The sequence below is a fragment of the Leptonychotes weddellii genome, chromosome 4 (assembly GCF_054177405.1).
Source record: "Leptonychotes weddellii isolate Sample4059 chromosome 4, ASM5417740v2, whole genome shotgun sequence".
NCBI classification, from domain to species: domain Eukaryota; kingdom Metazoa; phylum Chordata; class Mammalia; order Carnivora; family Phocidae; genus Leptonychotes; species Leptonychotes weddellii.
Window position 1 is genome coordinate 157699642 of NC_138372.1, and position 17207 is coordinate 157716848.

The 17207-nt window shown below is 46.5% G+C and overlaps 1 non-coding gene across 1 annotated transcript; it reads right to left on the reverse strand.

Moving 5' to 3' along the window:
- Positions 1–16571: 16571 nt before the first annotated feature.
- Positions 16572–16644, reverse strand: TRNAM-CAU (transfer RNA methionine (anticodon CAU)). The gene has a single exon. It is a non-coding gene; the product is annotated as a tRNA-Met (tRNA).
- Between the last annotated feature and the right edge of the window lie 563 nt (positions 16645–17207).

A 17207-nucleotide genomic window follows, 5' to 3' on the forward strand; every position in this document is an offset into this window, starting at 1 on the left:
AGTCTGTGCCCTGCGCCCGGGAAGGTGCCGCAGCCCTCAGCGGCCAGGAAGCAGGTTAGTCCAGCATCACCCCCGTGTTCCAGCTGGGGAAGCCACGTCCGAGAGGGCAAAGTACAGCAAATTTGCAGTCGATGCTTGTCTTGTTTCTGGAAATTTCTTTCTCCATAGCCAGAGTTAGAGTTGGTTTCCTGCTGATAAGCATCTTTCTTAAGTCTTCGCTGGGTAAGTCAATCTGTGGATGACATTTCCCCCGGCAGCCCCCGAACACTCAGTATTTCTCAGACACATTGTTCCACAGCCGGTGTCCACTATGAATAATTTGAGTAACGGTGAGGAAAGGAACCCGCATGTACAGAGTTCGTCGTATTTGCCCAACCCTGCCGTAGCACTTTATAAACACGGTCTCGTTTCATTCTTAGGACAACTCTGTAAGACAGGCAATCTTATTTGTCCCGTCTTACAGGTGAGTACGTGAAAGCCCAGAGAGGTGAAGTAACTTGCTCAAGGTCACACAGAGAGTGAATGGGATCTGACCATGGGGCGTCTCACTCTAAAGAATATGCCTTTAACATGTGGGTGACCTGCTACCCCCTTTTCGGCAGGGGTTCACCTTTTATATTTTATTCTCACAATTAAAGTCCTATCATGTCAGTGTCCCCTGACCTCCCTTGAGGGAAAACACTTTGCGTTTGACACTTTGCAAAGCTAGGGGTAAAGAGGAAAAGGTTTGAACTTTAGGGTTAGAGGGACCTGGTAGCAAATCCTAGCTCTGTAGCTAATCAGCTTTAGGAATGAGACAAGTCACCTGACCTCTTCCTCATTTGTAGCAACAACGCCTCGGAAGGCTGCGGCGGTGAGGGTTACATGAAGTAATGCGTGTCCGGGGCCAGCCCCAAGGTGCCACACAGCTGCCTTGAAAGCTGGGCACATCACTTCGAAGTGGAAAGAACCCAGGCGGGGAGGTCAGACAGACCTGGATTCGGATCCCAGCCTAGCTACTTATTTGCTCTCTGACCTTCAGCAAATTGCAAAGCCTCTCTGGACCCAGAATTTCCTCATCCATAAAATGGTACCTAACAATAAGCATTTTTGCAGAGCTACAGCTCTGCGGGCAGGATTGGGGATAAATCACACCAGGGACCCGGCCTGGGACTGTAGTCAGAGATGAGCGTTCCCCTTGTCATTCTTCAGCATTTCCCCCTCCCTCCTCAGCCTTCCCTACTCTTTCCCTTGTGGTTCGCGCGGGCTTGCCAAAGTCAGAGTGTTGACTGTCCTGGGGGACAGCTTGGAGGGGAGGGTCAGTGGCAGGGAGCAGGGCAGTGCCCCGGGGGTCAGCCTTCCCACCACCTCCTGCCCGGGGGCCTGCCCACCTTGACCTTGGGCCGTTCAGGAGCAAGCAGTTGGGCTTCTCTGACCTTGTCTAGAGGTCCCGCTCCTCTAGGGCATCAGAAACTCACCCTGGGCAGGGGGGAGGGGGTGTGTGACTTGAAACCATTTTGCGGATACCACCTTGATTCCCAAAACAGAGGTCTCACTGGGACCCCACAAGGACAGAAGAGATTAAAAAAATTAACACGTGGCCAGTTTCTGCTGAGGCAGGGATAGCTTAGTTCCGGCCAGTTGGGTGGCAGAGAGAGGAGCCTGGAGTCACAGAGGCCCAGGTTTAAAGTGGGGCCCAAGTACTTACCCACCTCAGCCTCAGTTGCCTTATTTGTGAAATGGGGTTAGTAAGAATTCTCGCCTCCTGAGAATGTGCCGTTGAAATGAGATCCTGCTTGTAAAGCATTTCCCTGACATATACAAAATGCTCAGCAAATGTTGGCTACCAATAAGCGGCATCAAGGATGGTCAAACGCAGCAAGTCAATCCATCAAAAAAAAAAAAAAATCCTAAACAATGCTTCTCATGAACGGGCGTGAAGGACCTGATTAAAATGCAGATTCTCTTCATCAGGGCGGGAGCTGGGCCTGAGACTCTCCTTTTCCCAGCAGTTTCCAGGTGTAGTCAATGCTGCTAGCCTACCAACCACAGTGAGAGCAGCGTGGGGCTGAAACCCATTTACAAAGAGAAACCTGTTGGGTCTCAGTTAAGATGAGCTAATTCCTGAAAATGGGTCAATTTTGGGTAAATCCGGGAGGAGGGGAGTGGAGAGAAAGTACTATTTACTGTGGCTGCTTGGCATCGGGTGTGTTGAATGAATTATCTCTTGGGATTCTCGCAGCGCAGCTGAAGGATGTTCTCAGGTCCACCGTACAGGTGGGGGAACTGGGACTCAGTTGTTCAACGCTCCAGGTCCCAAAACTTAGCAAAAGATGGGACTGAGATACGGCCTTGCGTCACCTTGCTTCCAATCCATCACCAGTGGATCACCAGGATCACCTGTCGCTCTGGATCTCGGAGGCAATGGCAGGAGCCTGAGAACATAGCCGAGACCATCCTACACAAGCCACCTCCTCGGTTTCCCTGCTGGAAGTGAGTGGCCTGTGTGTAAATGACCTCTAGTGGCCCCCCCACCTCCTGTTGGAAGAGTTTATCTGTCCCTGGGTGCGCCACTCTTACTCAGCATTCCATTGGCTGCTTCCCCACTCTGCTTCCTAACTCGGTGCTGATGTTCTAATTGCAGACATATCGATGTCACCCGTCCACTTAGGAACACTGGCAGACCTGCTGGACACGGGCCTGTTCACCATAGCAGGCCAAGCGATGCAATGGACACCAGAATAAACTCAGCACCTGGTCCAGAGAGAACATTCTTCTATACCCCAGAGATGAGCCTCCCAGCGTCCCTGCAGGTAGAGAAGGCCACTTGCGTCAACTTGAAGTCATGTGGGATCTAGTTTCACCTGGAGCCCAGGCTCAGAGTCTTAACCCCATAGGGCCCGAGTGCTAGAGAGATAGGTTTGAGCCCACACAGGGCGACACAGGCAGACAGGCCCACATTCCCCCAGGTGGACTCCCGCATACCTCCCGCATACGGCCCAAGGTCAGAGAGAACTGGGCAGGATTTTGGAAAAGCACGTTGGCCAGAGCTAAAACCTCTGGGTTTCAACCTTGGGGTATGACATTGAGCAAGTTATATATTCTCCTTGGGCCTCAGTTTCCTCTTCTGTAAAATAAGGCAAATGTGGTAGTTTTCTGGCGGGGTTCTGGTGAGAATTAAATGAACTAATACAGGGCCGCCTGGGTGGCTCAGTCAGTTAAGCATCGGACTCTTGGTTTCGGCTCAGGTCATGATCTCAGGGCTGTGAGATCAAGCTCTGCACTGGGCTCTGCACTCAGCGTGAAGTCTGCTTGAGATTCTCTCTCTCTTTCTCCCTCTGCCCCTCCCTACTTGCATGTGCATGCTCTCTCTCAAAATAAATAATCTTAAAAACAAAAGGTAAATGAGCTAATACATGCAAACCATCCCATGCAAGCCATCCTCATAAATGTGAAATCTGTTAGAGTAGGGACTTCTCTGTTCTATTTATTGTTGTATACCCAGTATCTGGAAGAGTGCCTAACACATGATAAATGTTCACAAATATTTATGCAATGATTGAATTAGGGAGCCTCTAGAGTGGTGGTTTTCGAACTATGGTCCAAGGAACCCTACGGTGTCTGGGGCCACTGAATGATGGGATGGAGGGAGTGTGAGAGGAAAAACTTGGAGAGGAACCAGCATCATTGTGCTCCCTTCCCCTGCCCAGATCCTCTCTGATTTATATGTTATAAATGTGGTTTTTCTGGGTAAAATTTTATTTGGAGGAAGATTTTTGCAGCTGAAAAGTAGTCGGAACATCATTAATATCCAAAATTTATTTCCTAGACCACCTGCCTTACATTGTCCTGGGTGAGGGTTAAGAATGCTGATTCCCTGACCCCATGCATGATCTACTGAATCATATTTTCTGGGGAAGGAGTATGCATTTTTAATCAGTGTCTTAAGGCATTCCCATTCATGCTAACATTTAAAAAACACGTGTCTAAATCATGTTACAAGTGGGGACATGGAAGCCTTGTTAGGTGAGGTGCCTGGCTCAAGGTCTCCAGGGCGATGTTGGAAGGGCTGGTGTAAAGGTGTCTTAACTCCTAGACCAAGTGCTCTTTCCAGGCTGCAGCTTCTATGACCCTAAAACAAACAAGCCCCTTGTGGGTCCAGGTGATGAGAGGGGTTGTGGGAGGGAGATAGGAAGTTGGTCAACACTCTCTTGGCCTTGGGGTAACTGTCTGCCTCTTGGAGCTTGGGCTTTGCCCACACATGCCAGAGTGGGCACTCAAAGGGTGTTGGTCTAATAGAAGGAATGAGTGAAAGAATGACATTCTTTTTTTTTTTTTTTTTTAAAGATTTTATTTATTTATTTGACAGAGAGAGACACAGTGAGAGAGGGAATACAAGCAGGGGGAATGGGAGAGGGAGAAGCAGGCTTCCTGCGGAGCAGGGAGCCCGATGCGGGGCTCGATCCCAGGACCCTGGGATCATGACCTGAGCCGAAGGCAGACACTTAACGACTAAGCCACCCAGGCGCCCCGAAAGAATGACATTCTTATGGAGAGATATAAACAAACAGTATATGATATAATGGCAGGTAGTACTAAGCTCTGCAAAGAAAATAAAACTAGGTAAGGGATAGAGAGTGATACGTTGAGGGACTATTTTAGGTAGAATATTTAGATACTATTTTGGAAAAAAAACCTCTTCTGAGGAGGTGACATTTGAATAGAGACCAGAGGAATGTGGGAGATGGAGTTGTTGATGGAAGGTAAAGGGGACAGCAAGTACAAAGGCCCTGAGACAGGAAAATGCTTGGTGTGCTTGAGGACCTGCAAGGATCATTTGAGGTTGACATGAGACAATGTGGGAAAATTTCTTAGGACAATGTCTGCTGCACGCTGGTTGTTACTATTATTAACGTCATTTTAGCCTCATGATGTGAAGGACAAGTACTATCAGATTTACCTTTTATTTTACTTTATTCTATTTTCTGTTATTTAAAAGTCATATTCATTAAGATGTCCCTACACTAAAAGTCACCTTTGTCTAGTGAATAGGTGGATGAGATTTGCCAAATGGTTCCATTTGTGAAGCAAATGGGTATCAAATATCAGATGTCAAACATTTCCATATAAAAGTTCCTTTGTGCCCTTTGTAGCAAATCTCATTTACCCATAGCCCCTAGCAATCACTGATCTGATTTCTGTCTCTAGAGTTTGGGAATCAGATGGGTATAATCTTTCATGTCTGTGTTCTTTCACTTAGCAGAATGCTTTTGAGATTCCTCTATGCTGTTGAATGTATACCAGTGTGTTCTTTTTTTTATTGCTGAGTAATATTCCATTGTATGGATATACCACATATTGTTTATCCTTTCATCAGTTGAAAGACATCTGGGTTATTTCCAATTTGGGGTTATGAATAAAGCTGCCACAAACATTCATGTACATATCTTCGTGTGGATACATGTTTTCATTTCTCCTGGGTAAATACCTAAAAGTGGGATTGCAGGATCGTATGTTTAACTTGATGAGAAATCAAATGATATTGTAGCCGTTTCCGGTGGATGTGTCATGGTATCTCATGATGGTTCTAGATTCCATTTCCCTAGTGATGAATGAAGCCCAGCATCTTCTTCTGTGCTTGTCTGCCATCTCCATCTCTTCTTTGGTGAAGTCTCTGCTCAAGTATTTTGCCTACTTTTCAACTGGGATGTTTGTTTTCTTATTGAGTTATGGGAAATTTTTTTTAAGTTTCCAGTTGCAAGTTTTTTTAAATCTAAGATGCATTTTGCAAATAGTTCTTCCTTATCTATAACCTGTCTTTTCATGTTCTTGAAGAGTACCTTTGGAGGAGGTGAAGTTTTACATTTATTTTTTCAATAGTTCCATACTGTTTTTCAACAGTACATTTTCAACAATTCCATACATCACTCAGTGCTCATAATGACAAGTGTACTCTTAATCCCCATCACCTATTTCCCCATCCCCCCACCCACCACCCCTCCGATAACCATGAGTTTGTTCTCCTTAGCTAAGAGTCTTTTTTTTCCGTTTGTCTGCATAAAGAAGATGTGATATATATATTATATTCCATTATATATTATATTATATTATATTATATATAATGGAATAATACTCGACTGTGAAAAAGAGTGAAATCTTGCCATTTGCAACAACATGGATGGATCTAGAGGATATAAATGCTAAATGAAATAGGTCAGTCAGAGAAAGACAAATACCTTATGATTTCACTCATATGTGGAATTTAAGAAACAAGACAAACAGACAAAGAAAAGAGTTTTTCATTTTTATTAAGCCCAATTTCCCACTTTCATGGTTTACATATTTGCTGTTATAGGAAAAGTTCTACCTAATCCAATGCTACAAAGCTTGTATCTATCCTACATTTACTTTTTTCTAAAAGCTTTAGAGTTTGAGGTTTTATATTTAGGTCAATGATCCATTTTGAGACCTTGAGTTGACTTTTATATGTGATATGAACTAAGTATATATATATCTACATAGATACATATCTCAATTGTCCAATTGTTCCAGGAACATTTGTTGAAAGATCTACTTTACTGTAGCAAGACAGAAAGATGTAAGGCTTTGCCCACCATTCCATATAGAATAGAATTTCCGATCCATTACGAGAGACGGCAGAGAAGGGGCAAAGGCACAGATTGGGATGGCAGAGAAGGGGCGAAGCCTCGCGGGAGAGATGGAGCTCTGCGTGACCCACCGAGTGGCCGTGTGGGAATGGGCAGTGAGCAGCTCCGTGATGAAGCCACCAGTGCAGACGTGGGGTGCAGGCTGGTCCGGGAGGTGCCTGGTGGGGTGTTTCTCTTGGTGTTCTCAGAGATTTGTACCCGTCTTGCGTAAACTGCAGATTAGGAAAGCATTAGGTAACGAGAGGGTGGCAGAGCATATTACATACCAGCCTGGCGCGGGGCCACAGAACACAGCCCGCAGGGATGGCCTTGCCTCGCAAAGCAAATAGAGCTGGATCCAGGACAGGGATGGCTTCCTCTCTCCCTCCTGTAGCCGGAAGGGAGATACTGCCGGGTCTGGCTGGTGTCTGGAGCCTCTGCTGTGTCTCACATCCTCTGGAGGTGGCGTGGAAAGGGATTCTGGGAGCCCCCTGAGAGCAGGAGCCTTTAATCCCCCTTTAAAAGGAGGCCGGTGGCAGAACTTGTGCCCCGAGGCAAGTCAGCCACAAATCAAATTCGCTCTAGTCCTCCTGCTCCCTCCAGCCCCCACCTTGCCCGCCTGCCCCAGGGTCACTTAGACGTTGACCCTTGCCACCCTGACCCAGGGGCCGAGGAGCGACTTCACAGGAGGCTGCTTCTTTCTAGCTTCGTACTGCTGTGGCTCACATGTTTATTGAGCAACTACTATGACGAGCACGCACGTATCCCCGCATTTATAGGACCGAGACATGGTCCCTGCCCTCTGGATGCTTCCATTCAAGCTGTGGAAGAACTCAACATGTATTAAGGGTGGAAAGGAAACTGACCTTGGTCGAGGGCCTCCTCTGGGCCATTAGTGGACTTGTTCCCGTAGCAACTCGGTGAGAGTGAGTCAGTAGACATCAGGGCTCAGAAAGGTTCAGTAACTTATCCGAGTTTGCACAGCGAGCTGGTGTCGGAGCCAAGGTGTGCGCTTGAGACTGTCAGACTCCGCTTTCGCTAATCACGCTGCCCTGCCTGTACCAGAGCTCTGCTGAGAGGCGTGGGGGTTTCCAGAAGGGGACGGGCCGCAGTGTCTAGCCGCGGGAGCTTACTATCTGCTGATGGATGAACGGAAATCACTGGGCTCCTGCGGAAATGCAGACAGCGCCACGGGTCTCTGGGCAGTGGGGGGCTGGGTGGCATGTGAGAGGGCTCTTCAAGGTCAGAGGCCTGCACTCTGCGAATTTTCAGTGCTGCCGAAGGAGATGCTAGAGAAAGGGAACAGGGGTGCCGATAATGGCCACAGACCCGGCCCTATGAGCCCAGCCCCGTTACACTTCGCAAACATTGACTCGCTTCATCCTTGCGGCAGTCCTAGACGTAGATACTGTTATTATCTTTATTCCACGGAGGCCCAGAAAGCTTCGAGAACTTGCCCATGGTGACAGGGCTGGTAGACGACAGAGGCAGGCTCTGGCGGGGAAGTGAAATCAGCCAGACTGTTAGGTTTGCAGGGGCCGCAGAGCGGAGAGTCAGACTGAAAGCATAGGTTGGGGCTAGCTCAAAGGAAGTTCATATGCCAGGCCGAGGAGCCTGGCTTTTGCCCTGTGGCCTTGCTGACCTCTAGGAAGTTTTCGGGTAGGGGAGGGATGCCCGACCTGGGTTCAAGTGCCTGGCTCTGGCAGATGGGCTGGAGATGCACTGGACTGATCTGGAGAGGAAGCGAGATTGGAGGAGGGAGACAGGTTAGGGGGCTGAAGTCCTTACCCCTGAGGGCAGTGGGGCAGTTAGGGGGCCACGCCACAGGCTCGAGCCTCGCATGCAGTAGGCACTCAGTGGGAGACGGACGAGGTGTGACGCATGCCCAGACCCAAAGGGACACCACTATAGCGTGAAAGGGCGCAGTGTGGGTGTCCATGCAAATGCCACAGGAACGTAGACCCTGGAGGTCAGACTTCTGTGGGCTGGGCTGGCTGGGGGCCGCTCCAGGACAGAGGAGGGAGGTGGGATCCTCCTGGAGGCTGAGCAGACGGAAGGAGTAAGCCTAGCAAGGCACCGGCTTTGAGGAGGGAAGAGTGTGGCCAGAGGCTGAGAGGCTGAATCCGCATGGGCCGGTGTGTACCACCTTCTCTGGGATTTTTCCAAGGGGAAGAGGCTAGCAGAGACCCGACTGCTTCCGTAGCTTGAAAAGGAAATTTGGGCCAAACCGTAAAGCCTACTGTTCCTGGAGGAAATGCCTCTCTCCAGCTCAGATCTCACCTTCCAACTCAGGATCTGTAAATCCAGGGCACCTGGGTGTCGGTCCTCTCCACCGGGATGATCAACCATCTCACCCGAGGCTTGGAGAGCCCAAAGCTGCAAGCGTCATCGTCCAACCTACCACTTCTTTCACTTCCAAGTTCCCTATCTTGATGAGACACAGATTTCAGCCTAGTTGGTTGCTCAGCACAAAACCCTGGGAGTCATTTTAGATTCTGCTTTTCCGTAATTCCTCATTCATTCAATGTCCGTCCACTTGTTCAGGGCCCTGTTTCCTCTGCTTCTGAGCTGTCTCTGGTGTTAACCATTCAACAAATATTTACTGGTCACTCAATAAATATGAGCACCCACTGGGTGCCAGGGAATGAGCACAGAGCAATGAACCACGGAAAAATCTCTGTCCTGTGGAGCTGACTTCCCAGTTGGCTTCATCTCCTCATCTCTTCGTAGCCATTACCATCTCCTGGTTCAGGCCTTTCTTATGTCTTGCCTGCGCTTTGACGACATTGTTGTTGTTGTACTTCCTGCCTCTGGCCTTGACTCCCTATGAGCTGATCATGCCATTCCCCTGTTTAATCCTGCAATGGCTCCCCACTGCCCATAAGAAGACAATGAGAGTCTATTCTGACATAGCAGGTCCTCCATGATGTGATGTGGTTCCTGCAAACTTCTCGGCTTCCCAAGTGTCTGGCCTGGCCTCAACGACTTGGGTTCTGCCTCGGCCTCTGTTTGGTCTTGTCACTGCAACTTTGTACCCCGTGCTCCCTCCCTATGGAATATGTTTCTCCTTCTCCTCCTGGAAAACTCCTGCTTATGTTCCAAGGCTCAGATCAAATGTCTTCTCCCCTTGAAAGCCTTCCTGATGTCTCCAGACAGAGTCGAGGGCATGCGTCACAGCTGGTCTGGGCATGTGTCACAGCTCGTCCCCTCCCCTGCATTTCTGTATCTTCCTGCTCACCCCTATTTTCCAGGACTTTGTGCACAGAGTGTCTGGCCTGGAGAGCTAGGACTGGGCTCTGTTCATCCCTGACAGCTAGAACATAGGGAAGGCCTGATGCATAGCGAATGTTCTGATACTGTTTGCTGAATGAATGAATGAATGAATGAATGAATGAGTGAATCAGTGACATAGGACACTATGTTCTAGCTCCTAGGATTAGGTTTGGGTAAGGGAGATATCCCATAGTCAGGTGCTGAGGGAACTGAGGGAAGCAGGATACGCACGTTGGCACAGAGACGGAGCCAGGGACAGTGAGATGCCATGTAATATTGGAAGATAAACCCTGGCCTCCAATTCCTAAGCCCCAAGTCTTCCTTTTTCTGCCTGTGTGCCCTTGGGCAAGTTACTCGACTCTGTCCTTTTACTATTACTATCATCGTGGTAAGATATACATGACATAAAATTTACCATCGTAACCATTTTTTAAGTGTACACGTCTGTGGCCTTAACTACATTCCCATTCAATGAACACTTGGTTGCTTCTACCTTTTGGCTATTGTGAATAATGCAGCTATGAACATTGGTGTGTAAATACCGGTTTGAGTCCCTGCTTCCATCTCTTTCGGATGTATACCCCCTGGAATTGCTGATTCATATAGTAATTCTATGTTTAGCTTTTGGAGGAACCACCATGCTCTTCTCCACAGTGGCTACACTGTTTTGTACTTTTACCAGCAATGCACAAGGATTTCCACTGTCTCCATGGCCTCATCTGCCCCCTAGGGATGCTGCTACCTGCCTGCATCATATGGTTCACAGCCATGTTTTGAAGATCAAATGCAACAATGTTTGTAGAGCACTTGCTGAATAACGTTCTTGTGCCCGCATACAAAAGGTGCTCGGTCCCCTGGGAAACAGGTCGCACCTGTAGGAGTTTCCTTATCCACCAGCAGACACACCGCCTTCTGGTGACTTGGAAAGGGGACTTGTCCTCTGGTGATAGCAGGCTCATTCACTTTTCTACAGGAGCAGTGACTATAGGAGGACTTTCCACTCCGGGGCCAAGTAAACCTATGTGCTCCAGGCCAAATTAAAGAACTCTCAGTCTTGCTTAATTCATCAAACCTCAAAGGCATGATGCCAAGCAAGGGAGTGTGGCTGTGACTTGTGCTCAGTGCTTCATTCCAGAGGCTTTCAGTGGAGTGGCAGATGCAGCTCATTTGTGATCGGGTATTACTGTCCCTCTTTTAGGAAAATGGCACATCGTTGTCATGGTCAACCAGCATGTGGTCATTTAACTTGCTTTGAACAATGAAATGGGAGAAGAATGGATGTGTACCACTTCTGGGTAGAAGCCTTAAAAGTCAACACCTTTTTAAACATATTTTTTGTTTCCCTCTCTCATCACAACCGGCAATATCCCCCAAACTGGCTGCCACTGTCCAGTTGGGTTCCAGAGTGAAGTGGAACAGAGGAGCAACCAATCTGCGCTGGACACATAGGGTAGAATGAGAAATAAACCTGTGCTGTTTATAAACCCCAAAACTGAGAATTGGGGCTATTTGTTACTACAGCATAACCTAGTCCATCCTGACTAATATATCAGCAAACGGTTTATCCTATTGGTGAGGAAAGTGCTGGAAAGAATATGAATAGTGTTTCATGGGAACATAGAGGAGGAGAGGAGGAAACAAAGATTAACCCTGGAGGGAGAGGTCTCTGATGGTTTCTACTTTTAATCTTGTACTCATTTATTCCTTCCAGTAACTTTGTGAGGTTAACAATTATCCTCATTTTTCAGGTAAGGGACTTTCAGCTCAGAAATGTTAAATTTCTTTTCTTTTCTTTCTTTTTTTATTATTTATTCGAGATAGAGAAAGAGAACAAGAGAGAGCGAGCACGAGCTGGGGGGTACAGAGGGAGAAGCAGACTCCCCGCTGAGCAGAGAGCCTGCTGTGGGGCTCAATCCCAGGACCCTGGGATCATGACCTGAGCTGAAGGCAGACACTTAACCAACTGAGCCACCCAGGTGCCCCAAGATGTTAAATTTCTCAGTGTCTTTCAGCTTGCCATGAATGGAGATGGCATTCAAATTTAGGTCTCTCTGATACTTACTTTCTGGATTTTTTGTATTAATAGTAGCTGAAACTTATGTAGCACTTTTTATGTGCAAGTGTCTGATGATGTTCTAAGAGCTAGGAATGAATGAACTCGGTTAACCCTTATATCAGCCCTCTGATAGGTATATTATAATCCATTTTATGGATAAGGAGACAGATCAAGTGAGTTGCCCCATGTCACACAGTTGGCATTTGAAGCCCAGCAGTCTGGATCCAGAATTCATGTTCTTAACCACTGCACTATGCTCAGCTTGGTTCTTCCATGCTCATGGGAGAGACAGATGAGCACCCACTAACTCCTCACTGTATGTGCTTTGCCTGGTTGAACTCACCAACGCCCATGGCTTCAACCATTACATAACAACTGTTAATTTAGCACAGCTCTTTTCCCACTTCTCATTAAATCTCCCTACCTGGATGTCTGGCAGGCATCACCAATAACCAGCTCCAACCCTCAGGAGCTCATCGTCAGACTCCAATCTGCAAGCTAGATCAAGTGATCCTTCTGCTTAAAATCTTTCCATGTCTTACCATTGCCTTCCCTTAGCACTGGTGCCCTTGCTGTTCCTTCTGTCTCTCCAGCCTCATCTTCCTCATCCTCCCTTTGCTGATGTCCCTTTCTAGAACATTCTTCTCTGACTGAATAACCTCCACTGTCCTTTAAGACTGATCTGAATAGCAGCTTTATTCACAATGGCCCCATATTGGAAACAATCCAAGTGCCCATCAACTGGTGAATGGATAAACGAACTGTGGTATATCCAAACGATAGAATACTGCTCCACAGCAAAAAGGAATGCACTGATATACCCAACAACATGGATGAATCTCAAAAGCATTAGGCTAAATGAAAGAAACCAGAAATGAGAAAGACTACATACTGTAGGATTCCAGAAAGTTCTAGGAAAGGCAAAGGTATAAAAACAGAAAACCAATCAGTGGTTTCCAGGGTTTGGGAGTGGGGAGGGCAGGGATTGTGTATAAAGATGTGCAAGGAAATTTTTAAGGTGATGGAAATATTCTACATCATGATAGTGGTGGTGGTTACATAGATATACACATTTGTCGAATTCATAGACGTGTACACTTAAAACACATGGGTTTGACTGATGTAAATGATTTCTCAATAAAGGTTATTTTTAAATAAGGCTCCATTCAGGGAATCTGGCTCTGGGATGCCTTGCGGGCCTCGGCTCTCTACCTTAGCTCTCCCCACCCTGTATTTTCACAGTCTGTTTTCTGGTTTATGTCTGATGCTAGACTTTGAGCTCCCTGGGTCTTTTCTCACAATATAAACATCTTCTAGCAGAGCACTGGATACTCCCCAGACACTCAAGACAAATTTTTCTGATGAAGAGTTTTTAATGACTTGTCGAAGTAATGGAGCCTCCATAAGAAATCTTTTGTCTTCAGGATAAGATTCAGGCCCCAAATCACTAGGACTGGAAAAACCTCTAACCTGAATGCCACAGGCTGTAGCAAATGTCAGTTAACCATCTTTCTGGTCCAAAGAGAGGTGGAGCCAAAGGGTACGGATGGCTTCTGACCACCTACCACTGCCCCCGGAGCAAACCCTGAGCAGAAGTTCTCGGTCACTGTCACACCCTCATCCCCTTATTGGCTCACTTGCCTACCCTGCATCCTAGGATGTAACTATAAGCCCCAGGAGGGAAGGGACCCTTTTGTCTCTCTCATGGATGTTTCTCGATGCTTGGCATGCAATAAAATAGCAATAGCTTTTTTACATGACTGAATTTTCAAGTTCGGATACCTGAAGTAGGCAAATTTTTAGTCTGTGGCTAAAAATATTAGAGTTATTTTGATTTTTGAAATAATGAAATGGGAGGTGGCCCGGGCATGTGGTCCAGCACTGTGGGGGGAAGAAACACAAGGCAGGTAAAATCTCTGATGTGTTAGTGTTGATGAGCAGGTCCATTTTGGAGGGGGTGGTGAGTGGGACAAGGTTGTTGACATTTTGAAGAATGCTCTGCAGTGATTTTTGTCAAAAAAATAAACTTTATTTTTTAGAATAGAGTTGCAGAAAAATTGCAAAGATAGTACAGAGTTCCCATATGCGATGCAACCTGTTTTCCCCAGTATTGTCTTATTTTAGAATGGTACTTTCTTCTTTTTATTTTTTTTTATAATTAATGAACCAATAGTGATATATTATTAATAACTAAAATTCACATTTTATTTAGATTTCCTTGGTTTTTGTCTAATGCCCTTTTATTATTCCAGGATTCCATCTAGAATAGTACATTACATTTCGTGTTGTGGCTCCTTAGGCTCTTCTTGGCTGTGATAGTTTCTTGGACTTTGTTTTGGATGACCTTGACAGTCTTGAGGAGTACTGGGTGGGTATTTTGTAGAATATTCCTCAGGTGGGATTTGTCTGATGCTTCTTTCATGATTAGTCTGGAGTTATGGGCTCTGGAGAGGAAGACCTTGGAGGTAAAGAGTTGCATTTATTTTTAAGATCTAAATTCATTTAGTCTAGATGAAAGTGTGTTGTGGTTGGCATTATATGCTTGCAAAAGCCGTGCTGATAAGGAGTAAGACCTGAACCCATGACAGAAACAAAAAACATCATAGAACCATGTTTTCTGCACCTAACTTCATTCTCCCCTCTGACCCCAAGCCAAAAGTTACTGCAATTTCTGGATCTTGATAATCCTTTCTAAATGGAATTAAACTGACTCAGAAAGAGCCAGGAAGCTTCTGCACTTCCCCCTGCCCCGAGACTGGCCTCTTTCTGCTTCAGTGTTTCCTTCCTGAACAAATCTTCTCATCATCAGAGGTAGGGAAATGATTCTGTTCTCAAGGGTCTGCCCCATCAGGGAGCCCCTGACTCTCTCCCTCCAATCCTCACATATATATTAATTCTCTGTGATGTTCTGGGAGCTAAGCTTGGGCTGAAAAGGTGGTGGCACAGGACTGCTTGCTGCAAGGAGCTGGGGTTTGGAAGGAGACACACGCAATTGAGTGAAAATTGTCACACCTTATAAATCCCAGGGAAGTGAGTATGTACCTGGGACAGTGTGGCCCAACAGAGAGGAGGCCATTCTTTTGGGTTTGTATGAAGCTTGCCAATCAAATGTAATTGGGCAATGTAGGAGTCCTATCAAAAGAGTGTATTAGGGGCGCCTGGGTGGCTCAGTCAGTTGGGCGTCTGACTTTGGCTCAGGTCATGATCTCAGGGTCCTGGGATCGAGCCCCATGTTGGGCTCCCTGCTCAGCAGAGAGTCTGCTTCTCCCTCTCCCTCTGCCCCTCCCCCTGCTCTCTGTCTCTCTCTCTCTCTCAAATAAATAAATAAAATCTTAAAAAAAAAAGGAGCACATTAATGAGCCGGGTGGGTGCCACCTGTCAGCAGGATTTAGCAAGGACAGTCTTTCCCCAGAGGTGACTTTTCCCTTTCAAGTTCTGCCTGTATGAGGATAAATGGTTTCCCCTGTATGCAGGCTGGTCGGCGGGAGGTAACCCAGCTTATCCCGAGGCTGTGCTATGTTGTACCAACCTCTAATCCTTAAATCCTTGGCTCTTTTCCCCAAGGTTTATGTCATACCAACCTCTTGAGTAGGCAGGATGGTGCTTTGCGAAGTGCTCTGAGTCTTGAGCCATAAGGTTTGGGTCCAGTTTAATATGCATGAAAATTGCTTCTATTTAGGGGATGTGTATGGAAAGCCAGCTCCTGCACTAAATGTCTTATGTGCATTGTCTCATTTAGTCCTCCAACAGTATGAGATAATAATCATACTAATGATTGTTACTAATTACTGAGCATTTATTTTTTGAGATAATTATCATTTTCTTATCTTATTTTACTTATTTTTATTTTTTTCCAGTTTTATTGAGAAATACTTAAATCACTGCATAGGTTTAAGGCATATAGCACGATAGTTTAACTTACATATACTGTGAAATGATCACCACAGTAGGCTCAGCTAACGTCCATCTTCTTATTCAGATAGAATATGAAGCACTGGGGCAACTGGGTGGCAGTTAGTTAAATGTCCAACTCTTGATTTCGTCTCAGGGCATGATCCCGGGGTCCTGGAATCGAGCCCTGAGTTGGGCTCCACACTTAGCGGTGAGTCTGCTTGAGGATTCTCTCTCCGTCTGCCCCTCCCCCTGCTCACGCACGTGTGCGCACGCACACACACACTCTCTTTCTCTCTCAAAATAAATAAATCTTAAAAAAAAAATATTGAGCACTTATTATGTGTCAGGGCTAATTTAAAGAGCTTGCCATGGATTACATTTCATTATCACAACAACCCTCTAAGTGCATAAATCTCAAGCATGGAACTTGATTAGTTCTTACCCATGTGACCACCCACCACCTAGATCAAGATACAGAGCATCTCCCAGAAGGCTCCCTTCCCAGTTATTACCATTTTTACCCCTCCCAGTTATTACCATTTTTCCCTAAACCTCAAGTAACCATTCTTTTGACTTCTAGCCTGTTAGGTGAGTTTGGCCCATTGAATAAACAAGTAAGTAAATAAATACAATTTTACTAAGGTGAGATTCATGTAACAAAATTCACCACTTTATTTGTTTGTTTATTTATTTTTAAAGATTTTATTTTGCAGTAATCTCTACACCCAACATGGGGATCGAACTCACAACCCCGAGATCATGAGTCACAAGCTCTACCGACTGAGCCAGCCAGGCTCACCCTCCAATTAACCATTTCCAAAATAAACAATGCAACGGTATTTAGTACATTCTCAATGTTCTACAACCGTCACCTCTGTCTAGTTCCAAAGCGTTTTCAGCACCCCACAAGAAAACCCCATACTCATGAAGCCGTTGGCCCGTTTTCAAACATCAAATCGATGAATCATGCAGTGTGGTCCTTTACGTCTGGCTTCTTTCTCTCCGCATATGTGTGTGAGAGTTTCCCGGGTCGTGTGTGCACCGGGTACCAATACCCTTCCTGGTTTACAGGAGAGGAAAGGAAGGCGCAGAGGGGGTAAGTAACCTGCCCACAGTCATTCAGCTGGCAAGTGGTTGAGCTGTGAAGCCTGGCAGGGTGGTCCTGGGACCCTGTTCCTGGAGGGTATGCCGTACCGCAGAGGAGGAGGCAAGCTCCAGCGAGCCAGCGACCAAGCTGAAGGCAGCTGGTTATGATTTCAGAGAGTTTCCTCTGACTGCAAAGTCCCGGCTGTTGGCTGCTAGGCTCTTTTCCCCTTGACTACCTGTGCGATGTGGGGCCTTTTTCTGGACCTCGGTTT